The 13,748-nt window shown below is 40.7% G+C and overlaps 1 protein-coding gene across 32 annotated transcripts in view; it reads left to right on the plus strand.

The window, feature by feature from the left end:
* Positions 1-1,905: 1,905 nt before the first annotated feature.
* ATXN1 (ataxin 1) overlaps positions 1,906-13,748 on the plus strand; it is a 271,002-nt gene continuing 259,159 nt past the window's right edge. For 3 of the 32 annotated variants that reach the window (XM_065585049.1, XM_065585050.1, XM_065585055.1), the window contains exons 1-3: positions 2,317-3,722; positions 7,446-7,481; positions 8,827-8,956. The gene's annotated coding sequence lies outside the window, so the exon portion shown is untranslated. Of the gene's footprint in view, positions 2,233-2,308; positions 3,723-5,617; positions 5,750-7,445; positions 7,482-8,826; positions 8,957-13,748 lie in introns of those variants that run through there. The other 29 variants (XM_065585052.1, XM_065585038.1, XM_065585035.1 and 26 more) reach the window with 28 other exon arrangements.

Here is a 13,748-nt window from a genome sequence, read left to right on the forward strand (position 1 = left end):
TTGCAGATCCGTCCACAGAAACTGACAGTTTAGAGTCGTGATTTTTTTTTTTTGCATGTAGCCACTAAGATTATAGAAACACTTCACCAACACATGGGGTGTGTCTACACTAGAAAACTGCCATATTGTAACTTGCCCTGGTGTGAGGGAACTGGGTACAAGTTGCAGCACTGCAGAGTGTCAACACTAGTCACCCTATTTTGGATGCAAGCAGTGCTCAGGGTCCACGCACAGCACTCCCTACAAGCATTGCATGGCCTGTGGATTATTGCACCTATCCCACAATGCCCAGCACAGCTCCCTGGAGCATGTGCATAATGTCAATTTTGGGATTGCCCCATTGCCCACTTTGAATGGTTTTGTTCTGCATCAGAAGCTGCCTTGTGCATGTTGTAACTCTGGTATTGAAACCCACTGGTAAGTGTGTTACTAGTCTCCATCTGTGCTGATCCAGAGATTAAATGAGTTGTTATCCAAGGCTGTTTAAAGCAGTCTACCACCCTAAGCAACATGTCAACGTGCCACCTTCCACATCACTCAAATTTGGCCCAGCCATCCCTCCATCATGATGGAGGAGCAGCCGGGCCAAATCTGAGCAAGTGGCATTGCAACCTGGCACATAGGGTCACAGCGCCACTCAGGCTTGGCCCAGTCTCCCCTCCATCATGACGGGGGGCAACCAGGTCAAATCTGCCACCAAGGGCAGGTGCCTAGCTTGCCTGTATCTAGAGAGGCCTCTGGTTTTTATACCCCTTTGGTTCAATCGCCAGTGTGTCAGCTAAGAGAGAGGCGCTCACACTATGCCCTCATATGTGCTGATGCCCAAGCAGAGAGTCAGTAGCTTCTTTAGGACCCCACTGCCTTGCCTGTGGGCTTAGTGTATATTACAACGAACACACACAGGCCCTGGTGCTCTAGGAGGTATGGAACTTCATTTTATTCATGTCTTCAATAACATTTTTAGTTTTAATTTTGCTATTCTGTTCCTTTCTTATTAACTGAAGTTTCTTTCTCTTGTGTTTTCCTCTAGGAATCCAGCCTAGGGGTCAACAGAGAAGATATCCTTTTGGCTCTTGCATCTAAGTATATTACTTCCCCCTCCCCCCCCCCCAACCTATGGTAATGGGGCCCTTGAGGCCTGTATCATTTCTTCAGGAGGATAGAACAGGGCAACAAGCGGAGGCCGGAGCATCATGGAGAGGTAAGTTGCTCTACTTGGGGGAATAGTTGGGAGAGGTTCAGCCTCAGATTAAGTGTAATTGGCATAGTGTGTATTAGGGAGTCTAGAAAGGTGGTTAGCACCCAAAGGTATCTGTTTATACAAGGTCCAAATCTATTTGCCTTCTTGCTGTTTAATAAGGGATCAGAGTAAAGGTCATTTGGGACTTGATTTAGGTGGTAGGCACCTTTTGCCAAGCGACTCCAATAGGAGTTGACGATTTGTCCCTGGAAGAATAATACTAATTAGGAAAACGACCCCCTCAAGTCCTCATGGTGAAAGACTGAGTGGCTGATCTTCAGGAGTCCCCTAAATTAGCACTCCGCCATTTCCAAAGGACAGTAGGCATCCCCGGTGGGCTCTCTTCTCAAGTGAATCTCTTGGTCACTTTCATTACTGTTTGCAGAGCGCTTTGAGATCCCCAAAATGCGAGTCTTCAGAGAAGCACAGCGGATGATCAGTATTATTTTAATTGTGCTTCTGAGGGCAAACGTTGCCTTTTGAAGTGGGGGAAGAAACACCAACAAACCCCACCACAACTCTCCCCCCCCCACACTTCTTCCCGTAACTGGGCAGAAGCCGTGTAAAGGGTTAAGACTGGCTTGGCCCGGCTCTATGGTGCGTATGCAATAATCTGTGTGGCTCTCTTGGCCGCCTGCCAAAGTGTTGCCGTGCCGCCTCCTCCTCCTCTCCTCCCTTCCCCCGTCCCTTTTGCATGAAGTAGGATCCTTGAGCTGTTGCAGAGGCAGCCAACTGCTCCATATTTGGCTTCTATTACACATTTACATACTGGAGAGAGAGGAGCGGGGGAGAGAGAGCGCTGTACCGCAGACATCATTTCTACTACAGTGGTGGAGACATCCAGGACCTGTGTCACTGCAGGGGGAAGGAGAGAGAGAGCGAGAAAAAAAAGGCAACCAACATAACCCCCCCGCCCCCAAGCCCTGTGATCAGCTAGCAAGACAGTGTGTGTGAGTCTCTCTCTCTGCCCCCACCTCCCTTGACACTTGGCAGTAAGTGGCTTTTTATTCCTTCTCTGCTTTTTGCTTCCCCGGCTTCTTTCCTCCTTTCGATTGAAAACCTCCAGCGCTTTCCAGCTGGAGAAACACTGGGGGGACTGGACGAGCCACCCCACACTGGGGCTTCAGCCTTCCTGCAGCCCAGCCCGGGAGCCCAGTCCACCCCCCCCCCCCCCCCGCCTTGGAAAGGCTGGAGGCCAGAAAATGGCTTTGGGATCCTGGGGGGCGGTGGATGGACATTGGGGGGGTGGCTGGAATTCGTTGCACTCTGTGCATGCAAGAAATGTCTTCCGGGGAGGAGAAGGAGGCAGGAGAAAGGAGGGGGTACAGGCAAGGAGACAGCCGTAGCCCCTGTGTCTGGGTTGCTTTCAGTCACCCCCTCCCCCCCCAACTGGGAGGAGAGAGGACGCGCGCGCGTGTGTGTGTGTGTGTGCTGGGGAGGGGTGGCGTTTTCACGCTCGCTCTGCTGCTGCCGGGCTCTGGCTGTGGCTGCCCCTGGTGCATTAGCTGGCGCGGAGGCAAGTGAGAGCGGCTGGAGTTTTGCACGACACCGGGTTTGTGCGGGCTGCGGCGGGGGAGGCTTTGCCGCCGGCTGGGCCAGCCCGTGCTGGGCTGTGTAGTACGGGCTGGGTCAGGGTGGCTGCCGGAGGGGTGAATGAAGCGAGGAGGAGGGGGAAGAGGCGGCGCTGGGACGGGGAATGCGCTCAGCAGCGGACCCACTACACTGCACTCACGGCCCAGGCCGGCTGGAGACACCAGCTGGCACTTCCAGCAGTGAGTGAGGAGGGCTAGTGCCGGGGGTCAGGGGAGGCCTGGGTGTCCCGTTTTCCCCCTTCACACTGTCTGCAGAGCCTCTCCTGCTTTCACCCTCCTCCAGTCCCTGCCAGGGAGAGAGATCTGAGGCTGGCTAAAAGCAAAGAGACCATTTAGCTTCTCCAGGGGGGATTAGCAACAGCCTCTGGTGCTAAAGAATTGATGTGATTATCCTTGGATATAGCAATATTTTGCTCTCTCCATTTCTGATTGTGACCGTGGCTGCTGCATTCTCTTTAATTTATGTTGCAGGTATGCATTCCTCTCTTGACTCTGACCTCCCCTTGTTTGGGTTGGTTTTTAAATAAAACACAGTAACAGAATAATCATTTATTTAGTACATACAAACCAATCAAGGAATATAATAATTTCTAAGACTATTAGAGATTAACCTAAAATTTGTTAGAAAACATTGGCTCCTTCAGTAGTAGTGATGATGATGATAATAAAAAGACGGGATTGGGAACTGTTTCCATGCCATTGAAGATGGGGGAAATTACTGAAGAGTAATAATAGAAAGAAAACAAGTCCGAAGCTGGTTATATAATGTACTATGTGGATAAGAAGAACGACAAGCTATTTTTATTTTGTTTACTGTATGCTGTGCAATAGGGACTCCAAACTGCGTCTCCCCCTGTGATCCTGGACTCCGGATACAATTAGCAAAAATTGTAAGCATTCCTTATTATGTCCCAGAAATAAACATAATGATGTAAACAGTTGTTCCTTACAAATATTCTTTATGTACAAATAAGGAATTGTGAATGTGGATGACCTTAGTTTTTGAAACATTTTATGTTTCATATTATAAAGAAATGCATATTTCATAATGCATGTTATATTTAATATTTAATTATCATTGTTATATATGTTATGCAGTATTGGTTACTTACATGTCAGATGTGTTAAGGCATAGCCAGTTACTTTGCTGACATGTTAGGGAAGTCAAGGTCTTTTCATTTTAGCTTCTGATGTAACCTTCAGTTAAGGGAAAATTCAGATTTCATGTTAATGTAGCTCTGTTTGTTTGGGTGGTGAAGACAGTTCAGTTTTATAGCTCTGTGGAGCAAGGGTTATGAATGAGGGAGAGATAATTGAGAGTGACAGAAAAAAATATCCCACTGTAGTTATTTTTGAGATGCTGCAAGGTACCTTTTAATAGTAAGTTATGATTTTATTGTATTGCCCTCCAATTTGTTCATGAAAATGGCCCAATATTTTTCAGGCAGCAATTCTTTTAAATGGATGGCTTTAATCTCATCATCGTTTATAGAAGGCAAAGGTTCATAGGTTCTCTTCAACTCTGTCTGTCTCTCTCTCTCTCTCTCTCTCTCTCGTCATGTAGATACATGTCAGTGCTATAGGTTTTCAGTGCACTTACTCTAGCCCTGATCAGTCATGTAATTAGATCAGGCTGCCATGGTAACAGACAGTATTCATCGTCCATTCAGGTGTGTTTGTCTTGTGACTGGGCTACCTCAAGTGGCGTATGTACAATATTTATGTTGGACAGACTGTACAGCTCACTTCTATGTCTTCTTGGAGAATATTTAAGCATATTATGACATTTCCTAACCACTGAACTTTTATGAAAGATACTTCTGAGCTGTTACAGCACTGGACTGTCAGATTTTACCTGTGTGCAGAGTATGCAAATATATTTAGTTAGCTAATGAAATTGTTCTACAAGTTCCACCCGTGTTTATTGTTAATGAATCAACAAATGTTTTGTTAATTTTTAAAAGTCTTTCCCAAGCGTATCTGAAAGCTTCTTTTGCAATCTGGTGCTTTTGATTTGTTGGGTGTTTAACCATTTGAAGGCTGAAATCATATGTATGAAGTTGTGAAAATGTCACCATTAAAAGGGTTAATATGGTAGGCCCCAAACCTGCCATAATCTATACATGTTGCTTAACTTTACATGCTCTGACTAATATAATTTAAGTCACTGATAATTCACATTATAATTATTACTTAACCGATAGTGTATTAAGTTAAGCATGTCCATAATTCTTAGTAGGCTCAGGGCCTTGGATGTGTTTTATTTGGTATTTGAATTTGCATTTTCACCTTGCAAAAACGTAGGGTGTATATATACTGTTATAAAACCAACTAAAAACCCAAGGCTATTTTATCTGTGACAGACTCAATACTGGTTAGTTTGTTTCTGATAATAGTAAGCTCTTTCACATTTGTTTTCATACTACTTTAAACGCTATTTTTTCATCATAGCATACAGTTGAAGGCCTTTTGCTTCAATGTTGTAATGCATTTTTCTCCAATGTAAAAAGTTCACTTTAAGAATATAAAGAGCTTCAGGTTGTTTATTGCGATTTAAAAATACATTTAACTGAGGAATATTTTTGTCTTTAATGTCCATGTTTGAATACTACACTATTACATTAGTCTTTTAAGAAATAATATATGTATTTTTTAAATGGGCCAAATGTGGCTCTCTATTGTACTCATGTAAATCTGGAGTAATTCCAGTGGGCCATATTCAAAGTAATGGAGCTCAGCATCTGTCTTGTGTGTAACCATGAAGTCTTTATTACACCTTTCTTAGGCAAAAACTGCTATTGACTGGAGTGGGAGTTTTGTCTGAGGAAGGACTTCAGAACTGTGCTGGAGGAGCTGAATTCACCGCTTGCATAAGTGGCTAACATCTCCCTTCACGTTTCTCCCAGTTACACCAATGGTGAATTTAGACCTGTGGCTTTAATGGCTTGATTCTGAGCAGTGACGCGTACCCACAATTCCCAATGGTTCAGTACTCCACACCACTCAGGATCAGGCCCTTAACTGCTGGAGCCTAATAGTATCCAAAAAAATATAATAATAAAACAGGCATTTTAATAGCTCTCATGTTGAAGTACGAGACTGGAGAAGGTAACAAGAGGAGTAATGCCTGTCTATGGGTCAAATCTTGCACTGCCTGCCAGCTCACAATCCCAGCTGCAGTGTAACTGAGCCTGCAGGTTTCTGTCTGTCTGCCAAGCAGAGGAATTTCTTCTCATGGGGAAGTTCATGAACAGTTTCTCATTCTAAGTGCAACTCTTTAGTGCAGTGGCTGATTTGGGCTTTTCTTTTTGGTTTTCTTTTTCTTTTGTGTGTGTAAAATAAGGGTGTTGTATCATCATCTTTGTACAACATTCATCAGTCATTTTGGTTTTGGGCTAGGTATGGAGGGGATTAGGAAAATGGGACTGGAGAAAAGTCAAATAACCATACCAACTGACTCCTGCCGTTTGTACGATCCTTTGTACTGCATCATGCTTCGTATACAAATTGCAATGCTGTGAGCCACATTATAAGCAGAGTAAATATTTTTAAAAATGCGTTATATGAACTTGTGAAAAACAAATTTGCCCCTGGATTTCATTATAAAAAAGCTTGACAAAAATGGTCTGATTTTAAAGGATCTTTTAAAACAAGCCTGAATTTCCTTTGCCTCCAAGAAAAAAAAATCTTTTTGTAATCTATCCGATAGCCTTGTTTCATCTTAATTTTTTTTAAAATAGACCGTTAAATGCAGCCAATTGAAAAGCATCTAATTACTTGAAATATGAAAATAGTTTATATTAGTAATATATCTAGAGAATCAAAACTCAGGACCTGATCCTCCTCCCACTGAAATTCTATGGCAAAAACGCTCATTAACTTCAAAGGGAGCAGGAGTAACCCACTATTTTTGTATTGCTATTCATATAGTACAGTGCTTTTGCTGTGGTCTGCGAATAGGTGCAGTAACAAGGTGTATTTTGGTTTAAAAAATGTATATAAAAATTGCATATGTGGTTTGAAATGTACCTTGGTTTCAACTGTAGTTCAGAATATGAGACAGCCCACTCTGAGGCTGTTAGCTGATCAGACAGGTTTTTGAGTGATTAACTATTGTGGAAGATTGTTCAGGTAGAGTTCATGCAACTTAATCAGTTCAGAGAACAGCTTTAGCTGGAGTCCTCTGCTGAGACTGCTATAACCAGGTCTACTTTAACAAATCAAAATGTAATGAGCATGACAAACAGAAGTACAGCAGGCTTGGTATAGGAAAGTATGTCAGACCCAAGAAATGGTGTGCTCTATGCCATTGAATTTTGTATCTAAGAAATTTAATACACTAAGCTTTTAAAACTGAAAATATTGACTTGGTCATTTAATTTTACCTTATGCAGAACTTTGAGTGAGACAAATTAGTATATTTATCTTTGGACCGGGAGAACAAACACACACAAAATGTTTTTGGGCTCTGGCATGTAACAGATATTCAAAAGTCATACATTTTAAAAAATGTGGGGGAAAAAGTTTAAAGTGATAAGATTTTGATTTAGCTGATATTTATTTTGTTTACGTTTTTTAATTATTATTATTTTTTAATTTTAACAACTCTGCAGACAAAGGTGTATTTGGAAGTTACAGAAACTAGACAAGTAAGTCTGGTTTCTTCTTGAGCTTAGTGTATTTGTTATTCAGCTATTACTTTACTATATTTTCTCCTACAACTATATTGTGTGACAGTTTTGTATTCTACTATGAATAGCTATGTGCATGAATGTGTTATTGGCCCCAATCCAGAAAAACACTTTAGCACGTGCTTAAATCCTGCAAGTGCTTTGCTGAATAAGGATGGATTTAAGTACTGGCATAAAATTAAACGTGTGCGCAAGTCCTTGGATGAACAGGGGCCATAAGTATGCTCTCAAACTCGAACACAAAACTGCCTCACGACAGAGGAATAGTAGTCCTGCTAAAGAGTGACAAAAAATATTTGGTGAGGTTCCAAGTGAAAAAGCAAAACATATTTTGTTTGCTATGTGATGTCAGCAGAATTGTGATGCTGGTTCCCTGTAATTTTTAATAATTAAAAATATAGAATTAGAAAAGTATTGCTGTCATAGTGTACTTTCTGTTTATATTATCTGGGAATTTCCAGTAAAATATATTAATTCCAGCATGCCAGGATTAAGACGATAGAACTGAGGAAATGCCACAAAAATCTAATACTTTTTTATCTAGATCCCCTTAATATGGTCTGCTTTTTGGATGATGCCTCTCAAAGAAATTGTGTTCTGCTGCTAGTGAAGGCTGTCATCACAATTGACTTATGTTTTCTAAAGTCACCAATATCACATTTTGGAAAGCACATAGAGACAGAGTAAATGGGCTGTGCTCTCTGCCACATGTCAGTTCCCCAGAACCATACATTCCTTAGCCCCAGCCTGTAGTAGACAGTGCCCATCTGTGTCATAGCTGCTGGCAGGAAGAGTGGCCAAGGGGGCCCATATACGAACACACACAAGAATGGGTACACATGTGAGTGCACATCCTTAGTAATTTCAGCTACACTGTGCATGAATGACTTGTCTTTTTGGATACCCATGAAATGTAGATTTTTTTTGTGTGTTTCATGAAGATGTACTAGTGAGCCAGTGAAGATCATAAATGTCCCTGATAGGCTCAAGCTGGTGTAAGACGTAAACAGCACACTTACCAACGTGCTTTTTGAGTCCAGGCTTGTTGTTCTGAGTCCTGGTTTTCACTCTAGTTGTGTCACTTGTTGAAAGTGAATTGCCATCCTTCTGTAACTCAAACTCAGACACAACTCTGTAATCTTTTGATGTTACTGACCCTCAGTATTATGAATGATTCTGCTCCGGATAGAACCCTTCCCAATCTTCACAGGAATATTTTGGCACTTGTATGGCCACTGCTAAGTTGGTTGGTTGTTAACTGATTTTTTTTTTTCATTTTGGTTTTCATCTCCTCAACTTCTAGATCAACAGTCACATTGCCGGCGAAGCCAGACGAGGAAGCAGTTTAAGCTGTGAATTTCTTCTTCACCCCACATAGAACAGTGACGACCATCATTTTTGTCTTCACCATAGAGAGATGCTTTGTGAACAAGGTGAGGATTTAATGCTTTTTATTTCTCTCATGAGGGTACACTGCCCTTTCTTTTGGTAAACCTGGACACCTTAAAATGTTTTTATAATTCATTTGACATGAAATTATTCTACCTCAACATGAGCAGGAATGGGGGTGCTTTATAAATAAATAACAACTATTATGGTATTACCCAAGTTGGCAAATCATATTACTTGTGTCTCAAATCTCTGCCTTGGAGGATGCTGCGTTGCAGATCAGTGGTTCTTATCTCACCTTAGGTCAAAATGTATTTGGTTACTAAAAGATTATGAGATGTATAAAAAGCTTTCATGCTTTGAGCTTTGTCATAAACTGCCATGCATAAAATAATAGAAATCCATCTTGTACTTTTATTGGCAATTTTTGTTTTGTTGTTATGGGTTGTGTTGCTAGCAGACTACTTGCCTTTTTCAACTTCCTGATTTCCTCCTGTGTAGAAAGCCTTGTTTGGCATGCGGATTCTCCCTTAAAACCAGGGCCGGATTTAGGGGCAGGCGACTGTCTGGGGTGCAGGGCTTGGGGGCGCTAGGCTTGGGGTGGTGTAAAGTATTCAAAAGTTTGACAAATGGTGGGGGGAAGGAGTGTGGCGTGCCGAAGACACTCCTTGCCTGGGGGCATTTGGTCTAGGGCTGGCCCTGCTTAAAACCATGGATAATCAGTCACTAGTGACATACCCAAGTCTTTCTTTTACTCTGGCTTAAGCAGTGTTGTCAGCTCTCATGATTTTATTGCAAGTCTTGTGATCCTTGGTGATTTGCTTATATCCCCAGGTTCTGCGGTGATGTGATTACAGGACAATCTCAGCTTTTTTTTTCTTTTATTTCCTCCCCCTACCCCCCTTTAAAAGTAAGTTTGTATCTCATACGTTTGTGGAGAAGAGCTTGACCCTTAAAGGCTCAACACATTTTCAATCAGACTGCAAATAAAAAGAATCCAAATGTTCTTATTTATTTGAGTCTCATGGTTTTTAAGCCTATCTCATGGCCCTGACTCATGATTTTTAAGTACTTGGGATTGGTTATCCTGCTAATGGTAATAAAAATATAAAGGTTGCAGGAAGAAAATAGGCTGTTCTTTTAAATAATATGGCAAATTAAGCTAGGGAATTAGATTCAGAAACTGAAAGTACTTTTTTTGTTTTTATTAAAGCCAGAAAACTGAGTTACTATAGTATTCTGTTGATGAAAAGCTGATCAGAAAGTCTGTGTAGTGGAATAACTTTTTAATGTATACAGTATGTCATAGTGAAGTGTGCAGTACATAAATTTACATTTTATTGTGACTGCAGGATGGGGTATTGTTCTTTAAAGGGAAGTAGTCTAAGCATGTAGTTGCATGTAAAGACATGTCTCTTATGGTCTACAGTAATCATCTAGAATGGAAGGGGGCATGTTGTAACCACTATATCTCTGAAGGACTATTCTTTTTGAGAATTAAATTGCCAGATAAAGCACCCTAACACATTTTCACCCTTCAGTTTCAGAAAATTTTCTTGATAGCAGATGTTGACTTGGAGCTCAGGTGGAACAAATCTTTTTGTCAAGGCATTAACATTTCCACAGAGCTCTTCATTTGTCCAGAATTAGCTCAGGTTTTGTAAAACTGTTTTTGTTTACAGAAATTATTACACAGAAAAGGCTCCTAACTAATAGCTAGAAGAAGTAATACTTTATAGCATATTAATCAAATTTAAGTATCTTCTGAATACCCACATTGTTATTACCCATAATGTATTGCTAAGTCACCTTGAATATTCTAGCAGCTGATATTTCCTGTGATTGCATTAAAAACAATATCATAAATATTAAGTAAACATTTTGCATAAAAATAACCTTATGTCCAGTACAATTGATTCTTAGCCATTGGTATAATGCAAATATAATACTGCTTTCTTTGTACACAGAATGCTTAAAGTTGTCTTAATGGACCTTAGACCAAATATGTTTTTGTTGTTAAAATACAGTGGGCTTGTTTCTTCAGTCACATGAGTTTTACATTGGTTTAACTCCACTGTCTTCAGCACTTACTCCTGATTTACTCCAGAGTGAGATCAAAATCAAGCCCAGTGTGTATCAGAGTAAATAATGTAAAAGTTATCTAGATGGATGCTGGCTGGTTACAGACATTATCCTTGTCATTTGATTTAACAGGGATCCCCAGAGTTGCAACTGATGGAATAAGAAGAACAGGAGTACTTGTGGCACCTTAGAGACTAACAAATTTATTAGAGCATAAGCTTTCGTGGACTACAGCCCACTTCTTCATATGCATCCGAAGAAGTGGGCTGTAGTCCACGAAAGCTTATGCTCTAATAAATTTGTTAGTCTCTAAGGTGCCACAAGTACTCCTGTTCTTCTTTTTGCGGATACAGACTAACACGGCTGCTACTCTGAAAACTGATGGAATGTGACTCATGGAATTCTGTTAGGGTGACCAGATGTCCCGATTTTATAGGGACAGTCCCGATTTTTGGGTCTCTTTCTTATATAGGCTCCTATTACCCCCTACCCCATCCCAATTTCTCACATTTGCTGTCTGGTTACCCTAAGTTCTGTAGTGTGGCCAGTGGCCACAGACAAGTTGCACAGGTCAAAGATGGAACATTGTATGCTGAGACCATAGCCATTTCCTTTTAAACAGTTGTGTTAAGAGAATTTGGTTTGAAATACTGGACATTTTAACAGCTAGATTTCCTTTTAATCTTTTCCACTGTTCAATTCATGTGATATCTATTAATCATATTGTGACATCTAGTTGACTCTGTAGCAACTGTCCCACTTGTAGCAATCCATTTACTGAACTTTGTGAAGTTTCATTAACTACGGGTATACATTGCTTAACATGGTATCCCTTTTACGTAAGATGTGTTCAGCTGGTTTTAAATGTGGTGTGTTTCTAATATATGCTGAATACTCATTTACAGCTTGTTTATAGATAGAGGTTTTATATATATATATACACACATCATTTTTAGTAAAAGGAGAATGTGATTTGTCTGTATGGGGAAGTTATTAATGCCCCCTGCTGGCCGTTTCAGAGTGCAGAGTTGGTGTTTCTTCTACTGGCTGGTTCTGCTTTTTCTTTTTACATGTGAAGGCCATAGTGGTGGGAGGACTAACAGACGGTGGTGGAGATTTTGACTGAGCTAAGAGTACCAGGAAAATGAAGATGGATTTGAACTAGGTATAATTGGATAGTAATTAGAAATCACATTTAATTTTTTAATTGCTTGTTTTGTATTTAAGTGTGGGAGTAAATTTAATGTACATGAAAATGAAGAACTAACCGTGCAGACTGGCATCACACAAGGAAGTGCTTTCCAGTCTTCTGCACACAACTCTATACCTCTGCTCTATCATTCCTAGGTCTTTCTTGAACAAAGACTGCCAGTCTCATGCCAAATTGTATGAAGGTATTCTGAGGTAGATAAATTGAGTTGAGTTTTGTGATGTGCTTAAGATGGGAAAGCTAAAGTTGTGTTCTCTTGTCACATAAGCCAGAATTTGAGCCATGGTTCAGGGTTCCTGCTTCTACTTTAAAAAGATGTTTTTCAATGTCACTTTTTTAATGGAATATGAGAGAGAAGTTTTGACCATGACTTTAAGAATTGAAAGTGCTCTTTTGAAAAATAAAGATCAGTGTAACATAAATAGCTATGTATACACCAGGTTTAAAAGGACATTGTCAACGTACATGTAGCCCCAAATATAAATTTTAAAAGATTTAATAAAACTGACAATGAATAGAAATGCTTCTTTATTTTGAAATTCCACAGAAACATTTCCTTGCACTGGTTGGCTTATCAACATTGCAACATTAAGAACCCGAGAGTGAAACTGTCTTCACTGATTTTATTTTTCTAATCTGAACGATAAGAAAAAAGTAATCAAACAGCATAAATAACAAAGAAACTGCAATTTAAAAAATTCTTTCACTTTTAACAATATAAGGTTTAGTAGTAACATAAGTAAATAAATGTGTTTGTATACAAAGCAAGGAGCTGATTCTCCACTGTCTTATATCTTGTATGTGTATTTACACTTGTGCAAAGTGAGTATGAAAACACTACCATTCTGATCTGATAGTGTTTTTTACCCATTTTGCACTGATGTGAATGACTACACAAGATGCAAGGCAGTGGAGAAACATCTGGCCCATCATTTTTAACTTACTTTAAAGAAACACTTTTATCATCTCAGAGGCGTTAGGCAGAATAAGTTTTAATGTGACATTGAACCATTTTTTTATTTTTAGGACCAAAATGCCAGAAATGGTCTATGATTTTGCACATCTGCACCACCCGTGTGCACACACTCATCTTTTTGTGTGTGCAGGTTGTATAATTGCATGTTATTGGATTTGCACATGCATGAACCTGGAGGGTGTATGTCTTCATGGCAGAGTTAGCCTGGGTGATGGCATCTGGGTATGAGCATACAGGTTAGCCTATTCCGGTGTGAGCAGCCATACCTGGGTTACTGTGTCCTCACTGATGGTGCAGAAATCCATGTGTGTCGCTAGATCCCCTGGGAACTTATTCCGTGGTTGATTGTGCTGCGGTAAGCTAAGCTGCTCTAAGATTGTTTCCCAGTGAATTGTGGGAGAACTTGTCTGTCCTTCTGGGCACACAGGGAAATCATGGAAAGGACTATCAGCACTTTAATGGTTGAGTCTGCATCCTCACTGCAAAGTGGGTGGGTTACCAGCCTGAGTGAGAGCAGAACCTGGGCTCTAACCCATACTCCCAGGTGGCTCAGGAGAGAAGTTTTTGT

This window comes from Chrysemys picta, chromosome 2, assembly GCF_011386835.1.
Source record: "Chrysemys picta bellii isolate R12L10 chromosome 2, ASM1138683v2, whole genome shotgun sequence".
Taxonomy (NCBI): Eukaryota; Metazoa; Chordata; order Testudines; family Emydidae; genus Chrysemys; species Chrysemys picta.